Here is a 21,946-nt window from a genome sequence, read left to right as displayed (position 1 = left end):
GTATTAACTTTTATTAATTAAATGTTGTAACATGCATTCTTTAGGTCATACTCTTTATATGTTCTTACATGTATATGTTATATTCTATGTTACATGTTATATTTTATTAATTAAATGTTGTAACATGCATTCTTTAGGTCATACTCTTTTTATGTTCTTACATGTATATGTTACCCTTAAGACATGTCATTAAATATAGTTAATTATATTTAGATTAAGGCACTAAAAACAATAACATATACATATTTACATGAATATTGAAAACATACATGTCTACATTTAACACATGAACATAGTTACATGCATCTATGAAATAAAATATACATGAATATTGAAAACATGAATAAGGTATTAAGATGAATAACATATACAAAAACATGAATAACACATACATAAACATAAAAGATTAAGACATTAAAAGATCAATTTAACATGTACATAAGACATTAAGTTCTACTACTCATGTTATGTTCTTAAATATGTATTAAATTTATTGGTTAAATATTGAAAACATACATACATTCAACATGAACATAAGACACGAACATAATATGTACATCTATGTAAAATAACACATCTATGAAATAATGTATACATACCCATGTAAAATGTATCTAAAATACCATATAAAATGTCTCCAAAATACCACATCAAATATCTCTAAAATACCACATGCATCAAATGTATCTGAAATAACATGTACATCCATATAAAAGTATTTGAAATAAGACATGTATCTGAAATAACATACATATCCATATAAAGTATCTGTAAAATAACACGTGTTTGAGATAACATACATCTCTAGATATAAAAGTATCTGGAATAACATTTATATATATAAAATATCCTAGCAACATCAATGAAATAGACACATGTGTAAACTAACATCAATCACATCCTCCTCCTGATCCTTGACCCCAAAAGGCTTTATGATCTAGATCTGCACCTTGTGCCAAATGAAATAAATTTGTAAAATTATAAAATTATACATATTCATGTGTATACGTGCATGTATTAAACATCATATGTGTACTATATATATATATATATAACATACTTGTGACTCATGTCGTGGAGGATATATATATATATATATATATATATAACATACTTGTAACTCATGTCATGGAGGATCTGTCTGGGTCTGAAGATCTCCAAAATGCAACAGACTATCACTAAGACTCTATAGAACACACATGTACATGTACACAAGTTAAATTGAATTACTCAAGAATATGTATGTGTAAATTATAGTAACAAATAAATATAAACATATATAAATTTACAATATTTACCATAGCATCATGTAATGCTCTACCAATCTAACTGATATCTAAGTCATGTAGTGATAGAGTAATCTCTAAATCATAGAATGCAAGTGCTCTAAGGCCAGACTGTACAAGAGCAGGAGCAAGAGTAGGTGCTATAGGATTCCAGGTAGGTGTGGGGACAGGAGTTGTATGGCCCTCTGTAGGAGTAGGTGCTATAGAATGTGCAAGGATATCCTCTTGTCTTTGTGAGGGATGTGGTCCTACTGTGCGCGGCAACATATGGTTGATGTGTCCACCAATGTCACGAAGAGGAATTTTGATGACTGTCGACAATGCCTGATATGATCCAAGAAGATTAGATGCTAAATAAGATGCCATATGGAACAATGCATCCACATCTGATATGGATGAAACCTCTAGTCGCGATCGTATATCTACCATCTCATATAGATCATCAACTCCTGTGCTAGAGGATGCACCTGTTGAAATGGGACCACAAGATCGTAACATGTATCTAGCACATCTATCTAAAGATATCTCTTGTAATTGTGTGACAACTATGGCAATGCTAGAATATATCCAAGTCTTGACTATATCATTAGGAACACTCAAACCTGTAGCAATCATCGGTGGACCTCTCAGCATGACAAAAGGTTTGGACCCACCATTGCCCGTTTATTAACAGGTGCAGGGGTGTCTACAGGTCTAAATCTCTTTGAAAATCAGCCTCAACCTATCCAACATGACTTGGAAAATCTGTATAATCGACATCATGATGTAAATAAAATTCTGCAAACAATTATTTGCAGAAATAAAGGGGAAACTCATCCTTCTATCGCCACTTGTGATGCGCGGCTAACCACCGAGGATATATAAATGGAGCGACAAGCTAATTTATACACTTTGTCACTAAATAACCTCTAACCCTAGCCCTATCTTTATAAAAGAGAAACATGGTCTTCACCATAGCGATGGAGACTTGACCATCAATCTGTGAATACTTCACAGTGCCAGTGACACTGTGAGAAAGGGAAGAGTAAAATGTCTCAATACTAATATCATCAAATGGGTTGTACCCAGAGATCGTCTTGATCATCTGGCACAACTCATCTCTAATAGAAACAACCTTCTCCCTATTAGGGAGAGTGGTAGAAGCTAACAATGTATAATCAAGATACTCGAGAGCACGAGATAATCTAGCAATAGTATCCGTAAATAAACGTTGTCTCTCCTTAGTAGATGATGTCGGTCTATATGTTGTGTCTGACTCAGCACTAGGACCCCCCCTCCATGAACACTAGCCTCCCCTAAGGACGTAGGTGCTCCACCAATACCGGATGCCATAATGATATATGCAAAGATCTAGATATCTATAAATGCAAAGTTAAAATATACATACATAAGTACATATAAAACTAAAAGTTAAATTTAATTTAAAACATGTATGTATATAAATATGTACAAATTTGAATGTAACTAAAAATATGCACATGTTATTTAGTACATCTAGCTCATGTATGTGAACATCTAGCTCAAATATGCACATCTAGCTCATGTATGTGAATAAAATATATGCATGTATTTTATTTAGTACATCTAGGTTTACTATGTTAATGTTTTCTAAAATGTAACTAATAGGTTTGTAAAATGTAATGTTATTTAGGACATATAGGTTTACTATGTTAATGTTTTGTAAAATGTAACTGATAGGTTTGTTGTTAATGTTTACTATGTTAATGTTTTGTAAAATGTAACCAATAGTTTGTTGTTAATCTTTACCATGTTAATGTTTTCTAAAATGTAACTAATAGGTTTGTTGTTAATGTTTACTATGTTAATATTTTGTAAAATGTAACTAATAGGTTTGTTGTTAATGTTTACTATGTTAATGTTTTCTAAAATGTAATCAACCTATTATCAACTACTAAAAAAATACTTAAAATTAAATTAATTTAATTAATAAAAAACTTTAAAAAAATTCATTTAATTAATATTATCATGTAATAACTAAAAAACATTTTAAAAAAGAAAAAAATTTACCTACCTATTATGGCCAAAACACTCTAACTAATTGGTAGCCGCTACAATGAAATGAATAGTGAAAATGACCATCGAGAGAAATTTTTGGTTATTTATAAAACCAAAGGGGTTAAGGCCAAAAACTTTCCGGTCAGAAACCCTACTACCACATCGACGCTGGAAAGCGCCACATCTATATGGCCAAAAACGTTATGACCAAAATGGTTACGATCCAAACCTTTTCGGTCGAAACCCTTACGGATATCACCAAAGATGACATAGGTTTGTGCTTCCACCCTATTCACCTTACTTAAAGAAACCCTTGTTAATAACAATTTGCAATGATTGTGTGTTGTAGATGTTGAATTTGCAATCAAGGGTGTGGGAAATATCCACAAATGCAATGGATCTACCAATACTCCTAGAGCCATGCATGTAAATGTCCACCAATGAAGAAGATGATCAATGTACCAATGTAGACCTCCTCCCTTGATGACTAAGAAAATGTTAGATCTTGAAGAGGAAATACTTACAATGGATCCTTAAATCTTTGAATGCCTTAACTGCTTGATGAAATTCTACTTGCTTGAATCCCTGAGAATGCCTTATGATATTTGACTTGCTAGTGGATGCTAAAATGAGGTTCCTAGGCTTCCTTTTGTACTATTTTTTGGGATAAAAAATAAAGAAAGTCAACTGAGTTACGTAATTCCTGAATTTATAACCTTGGGACAAAACTAACCTCAAGATTCAAAATCCCTACGAAATAAGTTGACTTGAGTTGAACTAGTCTAGAAGAAGTCTAGCTAGGTTTGCCTATTCCAAAATAGGTCAACCTAGGTCAACCTAGGTCAACCTACTCTAGGGTTGGCCCACAAGGAGCTTACCTCAAGGTCTCAAATATTGCATTGATGAAAATGGAAAATGTAGGACAGGATAGAAGAAAGATTTGATTGAGCATAAATTTATCTATGGCCCTTAAGGTCACTAAATGAAGAGAGCTAAAAGCTCTTAAATGATGGGTGTTTCCTTTTTTAAGGTTGTACAATCATATTAAAATATTAGTTTCTAATATTTGACTTTACAATGTGATTGATACAAGTTCTCTTTGCTTCACTCATAAAATGAGTTCACGAGGATGTGTATTCTACTATCATCGATGATTTATCATTATTTGCAACTTTATTATGATCATCCATTCTCTCTCCTTCATTCATTCCAAAAAGAATTGTGAACAATGAGTTTATTATCTTCAACATGCATCAAGCTCATTGTAATTTGACAATATAAGTTTAGTATCCATAAATTGTACTTTCTAGTTAGATTTCAATATTTTCTCTATTGTTTTAGGATCTTGAAGATGTGGTCCAATTCTAGGACTAACTTGTCATAAAATAGTTGTTCATGTATTCATGTTCATTTATCCCCTTTTTCACTTACCTACACATTCCAATTTATGTTATGTTTCTAATTCTCGCCAACTTTCATTTGTGGAACTAATTATATCCCACATTGTCAATTTTCATAATTAGAACCATCTTATTTTAGATTAGCAACAATATTAGAGGTTTCCAATGAGGCTACATAGAATAAAATAAATCCTCCAATCACATAAACATGGAGGCTTACAATTGAAGCCCACACTAACAAATGCAATGATATCTTTATATTACTTTTCTTTGATGTTGGTCTTTCATGACCCAAACAAACAAGTACAGTCTACAATGTGTGACTTACAATTACAAATGCACATGCACAGACATACACACATGTAAATATGTACACGTCCATGCCCACACACACGTACACACGTGTGTGTTCATACACACATATCAAACTCTTAACTTCAACAAAAATGTCAAATCAATCTTGCAACAAGAAAACTACTTCACACACACACAAACAAAACAAAAAAACTCTTAACTTTAGTAAAAATATCAAACCAATCTAGTAATAAGAAAACTACTTCAAATTTGTAAGATTTAATAATACAAAAACATAAATTAATGTCTAACATAAAAGCACAAATTATTCACCTTTCTCTCTGGATTAAGGTCCAAATGACCTAATAGTTGAACACTTAATCATTACAACACTTTGGTTTAATTTGCAATATTATTGACAATATTACACTAATAGTCATGGCTTTAAAATTGTTATTCTTGATGATAGCTACTGATGATTGAATGAAATCCATTATTTATATCTAAGAAGTAGTTAATCATGTGATGCCACATTGATACACCAACAAAATATGACTTAGTACACAAGTATGGATCTCAATTTTTTTAGGCTTTTTTAGACACATTAGCAAAAAGAATGCTAGTGTGACATCATATTTAATGCCATGGCTCTAAAAATTTCATTATAAGAAGGTGACTTGCAAAGTAAGTGTTGTAAAATAATAGAAGTGGTCTCAAATTTCTAAAAGAATTTTTAGTAACATGAAATTAGGATGCTCAGCTAATGAGTCCTCTCCCGTACATAAACAAGAGTTGTAGTGCAGCGTAGTTCCTGTCTAGCAGTGGCAAGGCAATTGTTGAAGATATGAGGGGAGAAGGAGAAGCTAGAAATGGTTGTAAGACATGACTAATTAAAAAATAGTTGAAAAAGAATTAATAAAGACAATAAATAAATAAATAATAAACTAGTTAAATTGAAACTAAATTAAGTAACTTACAAACATTCACCTTTCTCAAACCAATGGTCTGTGAAAGACCAATAAAATGTAAGAGCGAAATTAGATATCTTAGCCACAGGTTGAATACTTGAAAATAAAAACTATATGCAATCATTCTTTAGCACTCTCTCCTGTCTAATATCATGCAACTAAATTAATTATACTTCACATGTTCTCCTACTCTTAATTGTAAAAATGTTGTAGATCTATCTTTGAAAAAAGTGAGTTATTGTAAGCACAACATTAAGACCATAAATGAAACTAGATCTAAGTATTGTTTCCACCTCCAACTCACAAATGTTAGGGACCACTGTGCAACATTCAGACTATAAGGGTCTAGAAATCATTTGTGATGCACCCAACTACATGTGTATAAATTATTTGATAATTACATCCATGTAAATCTAGATTTGTTAAAGACACATTATCCTCTTAAATTCGTAAGACTGTACTATTGATAGTTTATTTTTTCTTTATTCTAAATTTAAAAAATTTGTAGCTTTTAGAACATGAATCAGTAATAGTTTCATAAAATAAAATACTATAGATATTAAGATTCTTTTGTTGATAGCTGACTACCTCAATATGTTTTCAATTTTTCAAGGTTCTTAAAAAAAATTGAAGATTTAATTATGGAGAGGTTTAAAGAACAAATCACCATTTTTAATGGGAGAAATTAGTTGTTCTAGAACCAAATCCTCTTTCCTCACCTACCAAAACAAAAAGACATAACTAAGGGGAGATACTAGTAAAAAAGAAATGTTTCAATTCTTAGCCATATTATGCATCTTAAAAATGTATAGGTTTCCATGAAAAATGTTGTACCTATTTTTTATTTGTTCATTTGCAGAAGCAACATGTTGCATTTGGCTTTCAACATTGTCAACACACCTTCACAATTAGAATAGTGATTATGGTGTCCTTGTGATTATAAGAGGGAAATGGTTTAAGTTCTTGTCATAGACCGAATCTTAGAAATGTATAAACTATTATCTACAAACTACATAAGTTTTGGTGTACCATTTTTTGATCTATTCTAGCCCAAAAGTAGCTTGATGTGTCTGAATTTTAGTATTGTTGGAGCATATGCAAAAAAATAGTGATGCTATGCAATGGGCCACTATTTCTAGATAATGATGAATTTTTAGGATTTTCCTGAGTCATCTATCCAATCCAATATGGTATCTTCATTAATCTACTATTGAAGATATGTTTTACCATTTTTTATTGTGTTCTTGCACTAGACCAACATCATCATTTTTTATGTTTGTTATTGGCAAATAACATAGAAAAGAGAGATTGTAAGGGATGACACGAGTCAAACTACAATATTAGTATCTATTAATTGAGTGCAATAAATATGTTATATCATTTTCTAATATGTTTCTTTGAGTGTCAAGGTGATGATGAGTGAATTGTCCATGGCCTGACAACCTCTATAATAAAACAATATTATCATCAAAGTAATCTAAAGCACCATTTGTGCAAAGACCCATAAATTTATCCACAACTATCATGGTGGCACAAAATATTAGTCTTTTACAAAAATTTCCATCTTATAGAGTTAGCACGAATTGAAGCACAAATTCTAAACTGAATTCTATTAGCTTATGAAAATATGCAATTTGTCTTATATTTTCAAGTTTCATCTTCCATTCCTTGTTCTATGCTATACTATGATTAATTAGTTCTCTTACGATAAGATATCATCTTATAGAAATTTTTGCATTCCCTTCAACTATTGTATTCATAATTCATGTCTCAAATACCCTAAAATGAAGCTTCAATTGGTAACACTTTATTTTTTAATGAAATATTTTTATTTTTTTTGTTTGTGCTATTGTAGGTTTAGTGAGAACAAAAGTGAAACTAGCAAAAGTTAAAGACAAGTTGCTTTTACCTAGAAATTAATTCACGGAACCAAATAATCAACATATCCTACATTTGGTTGTAAAATACAACCATTGAATTTTCAATGCCCAATTGTTTTATAATAAAAATGACCAATATTACAATAAATTTACATTTAAAAATAGAAAGCCTCACAAAAGCAACAAAAATTACAAAGCCATTGCATAGGCAAATTTTGTGCTATAATATAGTGGCATCAATACATTCCTATAGAGTAAAGGATGAGGAGAGCATTTTCAGTATCAGGATCACACACATACATATAATTTTTTTCAAATTGAATAAGAACATTGACCTCTCCTAAATGATGAATCATAAATGAAATGAGGTTGTTCTTCTTAGGTGTGCTCTGTTGCACGATAAGTTCCCTTAACAATCTAGCCTCCTAAATACTACTTTGTTTTTCTAATCTTGATTACCTTTTTCTGAAAGTCATGCTGACGGATCTTGCATGATCTGCATATTTTCTACTAATTTCTTTGTTTCAATGAATTAAAATGGCTTGGGCAGTTTCTTTAACCATTTAGGACTTGAAGTATTTCATTTTCTTTTTGTTGTTTTGTTAGCAAGAGATATTTCCTTCCCACTAAAGAGATCTATTTTAAAAATATTGGGATGGGTGGGTGTGAAAAAAACAAAATTAACATTCATAGTAGTGTTTTTGCCTCCCACAAATAGCTAGTAGAGAAACTGACACAAAACTCTATACATAGATACACATACACACACATACACATACACAAGTGAGCATATATTATGTGTGTTTTGATTTTTGATCTAATGAATCTCTCATAGTTGGATTGCATATTTCTGAATTTGATTTTGCTAGAAACCATTTCCAATAAATCCCTTGCTCATCCATGTATTAGTAGTGTGCAAACCAAATGAGTGTCTAGTGGGCAACTATTTATGCACCTACGCCCTTCGATAATCCCAAAAGTCTTTTAGGTCTCATTTTTTTTAGGCTTGAGCTCTTTGAGGAGAAGATTTAGATACTGTATAAATAGCACACATGTCTCACATGCATGTCAAAATAAAAGATAAATTAAACAAGTATTTTGGTTGTTTATGTTCAACCTGTCGCGATGAATGCAATAGAGATGAAGACATAGTTTATCATGCCTTCTCTTACATGGATGTTTGCAAATAATTTGTTTTGCCCTCTATAACACCAATCACAACCCCCAAAATAGTTTATACAAATATTGCAAGTTGCACATCAAAGATTTTAGAAATAAGAATAATCCCAAAAAATCATGATAGTTTGATTGGGTTGGTAAAACAATAATTGTATGCCTTTACAGGAACTAATAATCAAATACTTATAAAAAATCACTATGTAAACAAACTAACACTTAACAAATCTTCTTAGAAAAAAAGTATTGAAAGCTTAAGACATTTAATACAAAAAAAACAATCCCAATAATTTGATTGGGTTGGTAAAACAATAATTTTCTGCCTTGATAGAAACTAATAATCAAATACTTAACAAAAACCACTATTTAAACAAACTAATACTTAACAAATCTTCTTAGGAAAAAAGTTTTGAAAGCTTAAAAAAATTATTACTTTAAATATATGTTGCACTTATTTATAAAGGCCAACTACTCTTCTATCTTGGGGATTTAGTAGGAAAAGATTGAAAAAAATATTGAAGATTTTCTTATATTTTATTTTGTCCTGTATTCCTTCCCTTATCACTCAGGAAATGAATGATTATCTCATGCGTTCTATCTCTTTGGAAGAGCTAGAGGAGGTGGTCTTTGGCATGCCTAAGGGGAAGGCTCCTGGTCCTGATGGCTTTCCAGTTGAATTCTTTCAGGAATTTTGGGACATCATTAATCATGATTTGTTGGAGGTGGTTAAAGAATCCTATGCTAGCAAGCAGATGTTTCAAGCTTTGAACTCTACATTCTTGACTCTTATTCCTAAGAGAGAGGGTGCTAATCAATTGGAGTTTTTTAGACCAATTGCCTTATGTAATGTGGTTTACAAAGTTATTACTAAGTTGATTGTTGAGAGACTGAAAAGGTGGCTTCCCATTATTATCTCAAAAGAACAAGGTGGTTTTGTTGCTGGCAGACAAATTTTGGATGGGGTGGTTATTGCTACTGAGGTTATTCACTCTATGGCTACTTCAAGGGAGAGAGCCATGTTTGTTAAGATGGATATGGCGAAGGCCTACGATAGAGTTAAATGGAGCTTCCTAAGGAGTATTATTCTTTCTTTTGGATTTAGCTCTGACTGGGTGAGTTGGATTATGAGTTGTGTTACTTCTGCCTCTTTTTCTATTCTGATTAATGGTCAACCTTCTCAACTATTTGGTGCTTCTAGAGGCCTCCGCCAGGGTGACCCTCTCTCCCCATATCTATTCATCATAATGGCTGAAGGCTTGGGCAGATTCATTAAGCATCAGGTGTCCCAGAATTCTATTCAAGGCTGGCGGTGGGGTAATGGCTTACCTTCTCTTTCCCATCTTCAATTTGTTGATGATTCTGCTCTTGCCGGTCTTGCTAGGATCAAGGAAGCTGAAGCCTTTCGACATGCTTTGGACATTTATTTGGCAGCTTCAAGCCAGAAAGTTAATGAGCACAAATCTTCCATTTACTTTTTTAACACTCCTGATTCTATTCAGCACAGGATTGTTGGTATCCTACAGTTTCAGATAGGATCACTTCCTTTGACTTATCTTGGCATTCCTATTGCTGTTTCCAAGCAGCCACGTCTCTTCTAGCAAAATTTGATTACCAAGCTTCAGGATAAGGTAAATCATTGGACTCATAGATGGCTTTCTACTATTGCCTGGGTTACTCTTCTGCAAGCTGTTATCCAAGCTCTTCCTACTTATAGAAGCATGGTTCACGCTGCACCTATTTACTTTCTCAAGGAGTTTGATGCTCTTTCTCGACAATTCCTTTGGAGTGGTAATTTGCGTAGTACTAAATGGAGCTTGGTTAATTGGGCAACTGTTTGTAGGCCTAAAAAGGAGGGTGGTCTTGGTCTTCGATCTGCTCTATTGAGTAGTCAAGCTTTGGCTGCTAAAATTTATTGGCGATGGTGCTCTGGACAACATCAACTTTGGGCTCATATTATCACTCATAAATATTTTCATGGTGCTGATCATTGCTTTGTTTCTGTACTCCCTCTTGAAGGTCGTGGCTCAATGGTTTGGCATACTTTGAAGACAGGTGCGATGTTGGTGAAGAGGGGTTTGTTCTGGATATGTAAAGGAGGTTCTCAGGCTTTGTTTTGGTCTGATGCTTGGGATGGATTCCCTTCCATTTTATCCATATACCCTCATCTTCAGCCTCTTTGTGACTCTTTTCTTGCCGCTGGATGGGATAAAGTGGCTCATTACAAGACTCCTTATCAATTGGGACCTATTGTTGGTTACAGATGGAAGCATTCTTCTGATTGGCCTCCTGGAGGTACAGACATGGATCATCAGGAGCTTTCTCAAATTCTGGCCTCTAGAGAGTGTTCTTCTTTGCTTGGTCCAAATGTTTTGGCTTGGGGCGGTACCTTGTCTGGTAAATATCATGTCTCTGCTGGGTATCAGGAGATAACTAGACAATTATTTGGGGATGCTAAGGTCCCTTGGTGGAAGCAAGTTTGGAATAAAGTTTCTTGGTCCAAGTGCAATTTTTTGATGTGGCTAGTGGCTCACAACCGTTGTCTTACCTGGGATAATCTTTGTAAACGTGGATTTCAGGGCCCCTCTTATTGTGTTTTGTGTGGTAATGGAGAGGAGTCTGTCTCCCATCTGTTCTTCCATTGCTCCTATTCTACTCAGATATGGCACCTTTGGTGGAGCGCTTGGGGTTGCTCTTGTCGGCATGCTTCCTCTTTGCCTGAGTTCTGGGCCCGCTTGGGTAGTGCTCCCTCCAAGTCTTCTTCTCTTCATGCTGCTTGGATTGCATGCCCATCTTTCATGCTTTGGCATATCTGGTTGGAGAGGAATCGTCGCATATTCCAAGATGTTCAGCTTGGTGTTTTGCATCTTTGATGGAAAATATCACATTCTCTTCAGGAAACTATTCTTGTGAAGTGTGAGCTTGATGGGGGTATGGATCTGGTTGATCTTGCTATCTGTAATCACCTCAATTTTCATCTGCAGGATGGGGCTGCAGCTCATAGGTTTCCTTCTATGTCCAGGCAGCTTCACCATCAGAGGAAGGGTCGGGTTAATCGGGATGGGCACTGGACTCCTCCTCCCTGTGGAGTTCTAAAAATTAACACTGATGGTTCTTCTCGTGGGAATCCTGGTCCGGCTGGTATTGGCGGAGTGGCTCGTTGTAGTTTTGGGGATGTTAAAAAAAATTTCTCAATTCATAAGGGTGATTATACTAACAATCTCATGGAAGCTCAAGCTATTTTATATGCTGTGGAACAATGTTGATTGCGGGGATGGAGTAAGATTATTTGTGAGTCTGATTCCCAGGTGGTGGTGAACATGCTTTCTTCGCAAGAGCTTGAGGATGTTAGTTGGCAGCTGGCCACTGTTGTTAAGCAGATTCTTTTCTTCTCTTCCTCTTTTCAGTTCATTAGGTTCACGTATATTCCTCATGAATGGAATAGAACTGCTGATTGTTTAGCCAAATGGGCTTCTAGTCATGATCCGGGTTGGAATATTAGGGATAGGAGGCAACTGTCCTTTGAGATGGTGCAAGAATTTGATGATCTTGTTGCTCAGGATCGAGCTCCTTGTTGAGCTCTCCTTGTTGTATTCCTTTCTGTCTTAATAAATTTTTACCCCTCTTTTTTGCATACACATTAAGGGATGCGCCCTTGTTGTTTAAATGTTTTGAATAGTCATTACTTCTAGTTTATTGTATTAAATTGAGGTACAAAAAATGTCAACATGTCCAACACCATTGTTTTCATTATACAGGGAAAAAAAATTACCCACATTTACATATTAGCAATAGGAGCTTTGATTAATAAGAAAAAACATTCTTATTGATGTATTTGCATTCAAAATGTGTAGATTGAATGACACGGGCTAGGCATTTGGTATGTAAATATGCACCTTTGGGCCAGAATGATTTACCAAGCGGAGGCAAAGCAATTTCACATAGACACCATTTATTCAGACGTGTGTCTTAATTCCAAACTAATATTTTTGTTCTCTTATTCTCTTTATCTCTATTTTTTGAATCAAGTTGGGCTAGCTAATCCCATGTCCCCATGTGACTGCTTAATCATATTGTGTGCATAAAAAGTAAGCATAAAAGTTACTTAAAAGTGTCCCCATGCAATTGTTTATTTAGCACAAAAATAAATAAATTAGAATCTCCACCTATTTTCATGGTGTAGTTGTTGCTTAACTATTAAAACTAAGTTGTTGAAAAAAGGAGGGGTTGGAGTTAAGCAGCAACTGCATAGTGAAAAAAAAAGGTGAAGTGTCTCCACAATTTTTCTTCCCTCCATTTTTATATTCCCCTCCAATATTCTCCCTCCAAAAACAACTTTGAAAATTATAAGCAAAAAAAAGGCATAATTGGTAATTCCATGGGGACATCTGCTCCATAAAATGTTCCCTCAAATGTGGAACAATGACTGCTAGCCAAATTAAGCTTCGCAGCTGCGTAGGAAGCTCCCCTAAGTTAGTTAAGAAATATTTCTATGCATTATTCGGCACAAAAATACATGAAATGGATGAGGGCTTTAAGAAAAAAAAAAGGATAAAGATAAGATTTCAAAAATAAGGATGGAAATAAAATTGAAAAAAGAGAGAAAGGATACCATCTTCACCAACTAATAAAGTGTAAACTTTTATAGCACAAAATATTCTTTTTATACCATTGATAACAAAATATCTCCACTTTGTACTATTGTCATTTACCTCAAATCTCCTTTCCACATGTATAATGGTACGATTAAACATTTAACCATTACTTTCATTAATTTTCCTCTATTTAACCATTTCCGAGTGACTTAACCACCAAAACATCTTACATATGTTTTTGGCCATGGCACAACGACCAACTTTAGAAAGTTCTAAGATCATGTTGACAAAATTTGGAACAGCTACAAGATTGATCTATGTGGAGTGATCAAATTGAATTGTTAATTTCTTAGCTCTTGTGTTTATTAGTTCATGCCGTAGGCAGGATACTTATATCATCGTTCAATTTACTTTCAGCCAATCAATTTTGAGAATTTTTTAATCAATTTATGCTTTTCTATAGTTTACAGTTTTTTTAATCTATTTTATGAATTTAGGAAAACTAGTTTACTATGTTCTTATTGGTAGTTGCCAAAAAAGGCAAGGAATTTTTTTTTAATTTACAGAAGAAAAAGAGTTGAAAATTATAATGAGATTCCTTCGGGAAGCCTCTTTCCATAGAACGTTCTGGAACATTTGCCAAAAAGCTCTTTCCACATAACCATAGAACTTTCTGGAGCTTCTACAAATAGATTTTGAAGCTTCTAAATGAAACACAAGCAAATTCCCTCAAGAACATTCTGATACATGTTGCAGGTCCATGGTCAGCCAGATATAGATTGCGTGTCCATGGCTAGTGTCATAGTTGTCTCATGTACTTTGCTAATTCAAGCCCCTTTGCATCCCAATGGACAACAAATAGATATACAAAGAAGTAGGAGGAGAAGATTCATTATAGATTTTTGATTTATTATACTTAATCTTCGTCTACAACTTGATCTTCTTTAATTAGGTTCTCATTTTTATGGTTCATATAGAAAAAAACTCAATTTTTCTTTGAGTTGTGGGTGTTAGTATTGGATTCTTGAGTAATTTGAAACATATTTTTCAACACAATGAAACAAAACTCCCATGTTGAGTTGATGACATTTTACAATTTGAATTTCTCTTGAAAGAATAGTGATGAGCAATAATCTCTTTTAACAGTGATGAATGAATTCTACACATTTTACATAGTAATTGTCTGTTTCAATGAAAGACACTTTGACTTCATGGCAGATTTTGGATGGTCCAAAAAAAAACTCTCGAAGACCTACGAAGGTGATCAGTCACCACATCAACGACCACTATTATATTACATCATGATTTTGGATTTTTGTTGAAGCTCTATCTCCTCTCTAGAATTTAACATGGCACATCATAAGGAATTTCTATAAAAAATTCCTGGCCCAAAACCGTAAGAGAATATTTTTATGTATGTTATGTTTGTCACAATTTTGCGTATTTTAACTTGTGGTCTTAAATTTCTAGGAAACAAACCTCAGTCCACTCCCCTGTAAATCTTTACTCAATCCTCTTCATTCGCTTCTCATCACCAAGAAGTCAAAAAATCAACTTGAAATAAGTTGATTTAATGGAATCGGCCACGAATGCCAAACACAACATTGTGACTACTAGTTAGGGGGTTTGCCTAATTTAAAGCAAAAAAGGAGTGCCCTTGTAGAAACTTTTGACTGCTAGTCCAGATTCAATTATTAGGGTTTCTTGAGGTCAAGGGACTTCTATGGTTATCTAATCATAGCATTTATAAGCACAAGCAGTCTCATTCTAGCAGGTCATGCTTTTTTGGTTCAAAAATTCTCATCCACCAAGTTTAACCATCTTTTCCAGAAGTCCTAGATGGTATTAACTAGTAAGAGCCACTCTATCAATTCCAAATGAAACCACAATAATGTGGAAGTAGGCAGAAATTAAGCAGTGTTCTATTCATCAATTTCTACCCATCACCAAGAGTAGTTGTATTTTTCCAGCATCGTTTAAATGTACATTACCATTCAGGCACTATAGGCCTCCCAGGATTAGGATCCATAGTTACAGTAGTTAGCTGAAACCCAAAAATCTCACCGAAGGTAGGAAACAACATCTACCTTATCAAAGTATATGTAATACAGAATATATCAAGAATCGATTTTAGTTGGATCTAGGCCCAACTTGAATTGTTAGGCATATGGACATACCTTTTACCACTTATTCCAATTTTTTTATATAATTAATTTGATCACATAATTCCTCAAGCAATCCTCAAAGGGAAAGGAAAGGAAAAAAGGAAAGGTGGTTTTATAGTCCACAACACTATGCCATAGTTTTTGGGTTTACATATGGTGATAGTGATATGGGACTACCTCGTACTCTTTTTCGAGAGGCGCTTGGTGCTACAAACGAGGCGTACATATCCTACCCCCCAGTGGGATTTGAACTTGTGACCTCTCTTTCAAGAGTACAAGTTCTCCACCACTAGACCAACTCAGGGATTTATTTGGACGGATTTAATGAAGATACCCAACATTGATTGGTTCTCCAATAGCCCACTTTACACACAGAAGTTTTGTAAACTCTTACCTCCAGAGGGAAGAAGTGCAAAATACTAAACTACGGAGGGAAAAGGGAACCAAAGAAATTACGTTTCAAAAACAAAGGCGAGATTTTCTATATTAATTTGGGTCTGGAAAACAACTGTGAGATTTTAACAACTGAAATGCTAGTCAAAATAGCCACAAACAAATGTAATTGAAAATAATTTTAAGCTAATCATGACACACACCCAAGAGCTCCACGAATTTGTCACTGACGGCCCAAAATCCAACCTCCATGTTCTTAAATAGATCAATTGCTGGCTTCAAGGGAAAGCTGTTAAGCTCGATACAATCGCATAAAAGAGCCAAATGTAAATGGTGGCCCAAATGTGAGGGGACTTTGACTGCTTCCATAAGAATACAAGGTTATAAATCTAAATTCCAAAATCGATTGTTAAAATTGCATTATATCCCTCAATATTGTGCCTTAGAATTCCATCAAGTTTTCTGATGAGCACATAATATGATCAGCACCCTAGGCACTGAACAATTTATTTTCTTTGCAACTTAAAGCCTTCCTCAATGAGCTGAAGCTCTGAACCCTCTTGTGCTCTAGATGTCACTGCAAAAATCCCTTGCCTAAGAATAGAACTGTGAACAAACACTCCCATCTTTAAAGTCGTTAGTATTTATAAAATCTAAATAGATTGTGAAAACTGTACAATGAAAGATCAGAGAGAAAGGATCTCACATTGATGCAATACTGTGGAAGAATGGAATGGCATTAATCTGCTACAATGAATCCAGAGCTGGCATATGCTAGACAAACAAAATTTGACACTAGACTAGACAATAGTTCGACAAATAAATATAAAGAAGCATCTGTAAAGCTCACATTTGATAAATTATTGACACAAATTGAACACCACTCATGCAATCAACCATTTTTAAAATCGTTTCGAAGGTAATCAACATAACTAATTCATTTTGTTCGATTTACATTGATATAACATGTTTGTGGATTCCTGCAGGGAATAGACTGTAGAAGGTTTTGTGAGAGAACAGGGCTCCCAAGAGAGAAGGTAGAGGATAAATTTATGTTTCAAGCAAACAGAGTTGAGCGACAAATTTAGTGATGGCTTTCTGTCTCTATTTTTAACATGGAAAAGTTTGATGCATGAAAGACACATCAACTGTTTGGCAAAATGCCACGATTCACTTATGCTTCCACTTGCCCTTCCTCCCATTACTAAATCTTTTAAGTGCTAACAAAATTCCTTCATACAAACTCAATTCAAGCCTGGCAAAGAACATGGTGACAATAACAATTAGATATGAAAAGAATTTTCCATGCATCGAATTCATATTTTTAATTAATTAATTTGAAATCTATATAAGTAAATAATTTTTTTTTTACAATATAAAGTTTTTAATATTTATTTAATATATACTAATCAATTTAAAATTGCAAACATAAGATATATAATTTAATATTAGATTTACAACTAGATTTACCAATGTTAAGATTTTAAAATAATATTTTTTAATATAAATACTTTAAGTTTGAAAAATTACTATAGAATAAATTCTACTTCAATGATCAATATAATTAGGAGAATTTATTCTATACTAATAATTTGATTTTTGACTTGATTCTTCTCTTTCATCTTTGTATTTTGTATTTGATTTAATTGAACAAACCATGTTTTAATCACACAGCTTGGAAATATTATATGCATACAAACATTATATAAGTACATAACATTAGGTCAACAAAGTAATAATGGGATAGGAGTTATATAGTTTAAAGTAAATTTCTCTTTCATTTTAAATCAAATTTTCTCCTAGACATGATTCCTTAGTCATGCGTTTGCACATATGCAATAAGTAAACCATGCATATAAATGTCACAATCAGATTTCAAACCTAAATAAACTATCAACTATTGTAACAAAGCTAAGGGAACATGCTTATGTTGTAAGAAGAGGTATAAAACATTGAATGTCAAATCATACATTGTCAAATCTATATGGACATTTATAGATTCTTACAACTTATAAAATGAAATTTGATCTAGTTGGTCTTTATAAATTGGAAGTCCTCCATGACATTCAACATTCTATTTCAAGTTCGTAATTAAATTTGAGCCTCACACATCAAAGACAGAAACTTTGGTGCTTGCACCCCTTCTTATTTGTTGAATGTTGTACTAGAACTGTGTAATGCTATGTTCTTATGTAGAACCATTGTTTTCCTCTATCATTTTTAGCTATTTATTTTCCTAATTTTACTTTGAAACAATAAAAAAAAAAACATCTTACATATTACAAAGCCATAAAAAACCAGAGTTCAGATTTCTGAAACATGAACTACTTACAGATCATTCATGGTGAAAATCACTTTTTTCTAATGGTAACCAGCATTCCTCCCTTCGTACGCATATGGAAGTCAAGCATATATTTGGTAACAAAGTTGTTATCGATACCCAAGCTAAAACTATGAACAATGGAAGCCACAATCGATTTCATTTGAATGAATGCCATCTCTTTTCGCAGACATATGCGAGGTCCGGCATGGAAAGCAGAAAACTTGTAAGGATTTTCCCCTACAAATTCTCCATCCAGTATCCATCTCTCTGGTTTAAGTTCCAAGCAATCTGTTCCCCTGATGCTTTCCATCCTGCCCAAAGCATAAATGTTGTAATCAACATCCCAACCTTTGCCCACAAAACTACCGTCGGGCAAAATGTCATCTTCCACTGCAAATCTGGAATCAAGAGGCACTGGAGGGTACAATCGAAGAGATTCGATATTTCATTTCCCTCAATTCCTTGTATGTAAACGAGTTATTGAATGCCCCTTTTGATTCTGTTTCTATTTCCCCTTTTCTATTTGATAAAATTGGTAGAATTTCATGGCGGATGGCCGATTCCACTCGTGGATGCGATGAAAGCACCCAGAAGAACCAGGCCAGTGAAGTCGACAGCGTATCCCTACCAGCCAGCATGAAATTTACAATCATGCCTCTGAGAAAAGCATCGGATTTGCGTTTCTCCTCATCTTCAGCCATCTCTCTTTCAAGCTCATTAGCTTCTGCCATTAATCTGGAAAGGAGGTCATTTCTTAGGGAATCACTTCCCTTCGATTGACTTTTCGTGATCTCTTTCCTTCTAGAGCGAATTATTTTCATAGCAAAATCATCCACCGTATGAATCGCCCTGCGCAGACGTGTTTTTTCGAACCTAGGTTAAGAGCACGTTTGATTCTCCAGAGGTAGGGCACGCTGTACAGGAATTTCCCGAAGCTTAATTCTGTTGCATCTCCAAAATCCCTAGCAAGGGGTAATTGTGGAAGAGAGGGATCCAGATAAGCCAGATTTGCTCCGAAGGCGACTCTGCAAATATTATCGAAGGTGAATCTCTGCAAAACGTCTTGCAAATCTATGGAGGCTCCTTCCTTGCAGGTTTTCGGAAGAATAGGTATTAGGCGCTCCACAAATTCTGATTGCACTGTCTCGACAACGAAATTTCTGAATGATTTGCTGTTAAATTCGCAACTGGCAACCTTCCTCTGCACTGTCCACTGCTCGCCGTTGGCATTGAAAATTGTTGTACCCAAAAAGTTGTGTAGAATGAAGTTGAGGCAGTCTCCCCTTTCCTGTAATTTTCAAAATTGGTTTTGAGTATGTGCTCAACATTTGCAGGATTGGCTGTGATACACGATCTTATTCCTCTTGGCCGCTGTTATTTGAATGTAGTATATGGAAGCTAAGAGTAGATCTGCGATCCAATCGTGCAACCTCTGTGGGAATAGTATGTCAGAGATCGGAAGGAGAGTGGGGATCTCAGATTTGCTCTTCTTTTCAGCATGAAAGAAAAGCTCCCAGAAGAAAAGGACGCTGATTACTAGGCTAACACGAAATGAGCAAATTAAGGGAGATCTCAGCCATTTTCATGGATATAGATATAAAATTTAGTTTGCTCGTCAACTGTTTGACAGAATGCCTGAAAGAAATCTAGTTTCATGGGATGCCATGACTGAGGGACATGCACAAAATGGATTTGTTGAAAAGGTTTTAGAAAGTTCAGAGCAACAGCGATTGGCATGTTTAAAACCAAACTCCGCAAACTTTGCCGGCAACTTCCTTCCCTGGGCGAAAATTGGAGCTTTGTAACAGGGTCTGAACATCCATCAAATGATGAATTTTAGATGAATTTCGTCAGGCGTTACAGTCATAATTTTCCTGCTAGACATGGAACCAAAACATAGAAGGAAAAATAGAGGAGGAAAGCTAAGAGCATGTTCCCATGTTGTTTAGCTTATTTTTGCCAACAGCAATTGTTCATTGTTTTGTGGAACTTTTGGTCTTATGAAAAAATATATTTGCTGCATAGTTTTAAGCAGTGTTATAAAAATTATTTTTAAATCATTTCTATTATAAATAATTCTGAAAACTAAAATATAGGCAAATAAAAAGGAGATGAAAAAAATGTGGTGAAGACGTGTCATTTTTTCAATAATTGTGTATTTCCAACCCCCCTCTTTTTCCCACAGCGTATTTTCATTTGCTAAAAAATAGCCGCTCCAAAAAAGTAGGAAAAGATTCTACAATTTCATTTTCCTACAATTCTTATTTTGAAATTGATTTAAGCAATAGCATGGGGACATGGTGTAACTGTTTGGCATAATGCCTCAAAGATTTCATCTACGTAAGGCACATGAACTGTTTAACATAATGCGTCTAGGAAATGTTTTCTCATGGAACATTCTTTTGCACAATATTTACAAATGGATTTGTTAAAAGGCTTTAGAAGATTTCGAACAAATGTAGTTGGCAGATGTAAAACTAGACCCCGAAACCTTTCTCACTATCCTCCCTTACTCTGCGAAAATGGGAGCATTAAGATAGGCATAGACATTCATCAAATGATAAAAGGTACAAAAACTACTTTTTTTTAAAGGAAACTTGGGAGCAAAATGAAAATTGAGAGTTTTGTTCTTTGTCAATGGGCCTTTGGTTTTGGTGAAGTTTAATGGTTCACAAAGAGTCCACTAGGAATAAGTCTTGTTGAGTGCAAGGCTCCGACACCATAAGGGATAAGGTTGAGATCGTGCCCATACTAGTTTAGAGGGGATGGAGTCGTGCTAAGTGTGAAGTTTCAACACACAAATAACGACGAGGTCAAAATGGTACCCTAGACAAATTTGTCAATAGAAAAAATGAAAAATATTTTTTTAATTATGATAATAGTATTGTAGAAAGGTTTATCTTATTAATTGACACTTTTAAATGGGTGGGAAGAAGCCTTGATTACGTCTTTTTTTTATCAAACCTAGCATGACAAGTTATATTTTATTAATTGCAAATTTAAAAGTATAAAGTTAATTGACTTTTATTATTATAAGAAAATATATTACAGGTTTGAATTGAAAGTTTCATTTTTGAATTTGATAGGAATATGGGAGAGACTATATAATCTGTGGAGATTACACATATCAATTAACATGATTATTAACAGTAGGAAAATAAGAAGGTTACAATTACCAATGTATTTAGCTATGGAAGGGTCAACGTCCACTTATTAAAAATTAAATTCTTATTAAAGAGCAATATTGTTACATGACTTTTGTTTTACTAATCAAAAATAAAAATTAATCCCCTGACTTGAATAAATTACATAATATATTACTATTTATTACAAGCATACTTAAAACACTTGTTAGTCTAATAGATGGATTTGATAAAGTTACTTTCGATGTATGAGTCTTAAATTTCATAATAAAATACATTTTTCTTAATTAATTCTCATTCATAGTAGATC

General features: G+C 34.0%; 1 pseudogene; it reads right to left on the bottom strand.

Moving 5' to 3' along the window:
- Nucleotides 1–18,428: 18,428 nt before the first annotated feature.
- Nucleotides 18,429–20,079, bottom strand: LOC149556183 (cytochrome P450 94A2 pseudogene; annotated as a pseudogene).
- Nucleotides 20,080–21,946: the final 1,867 nt, after the last annotated feature.

The sequence above is a fragment of the Cupressus sempervirens genome, chromosome 5 (assembly GCF_028749045.1).
Source record: "Cupressus sempervirens isolate cs-2001-9-10 chromosome 5, ASM2874904v1, whole genome shotgun sequence".
Taxonomy (NCBI): Eukaryota; Viridiplantae; Streptophyta; class Pinopsida; order Cupressales; family Cupressaceae; genus Cupressus; species Cupressus sempervirens.
Note: the sequence above shows the minus strand (reverse complement) of the source record. Positions and strands in the feature narration are given on the sequence as shown.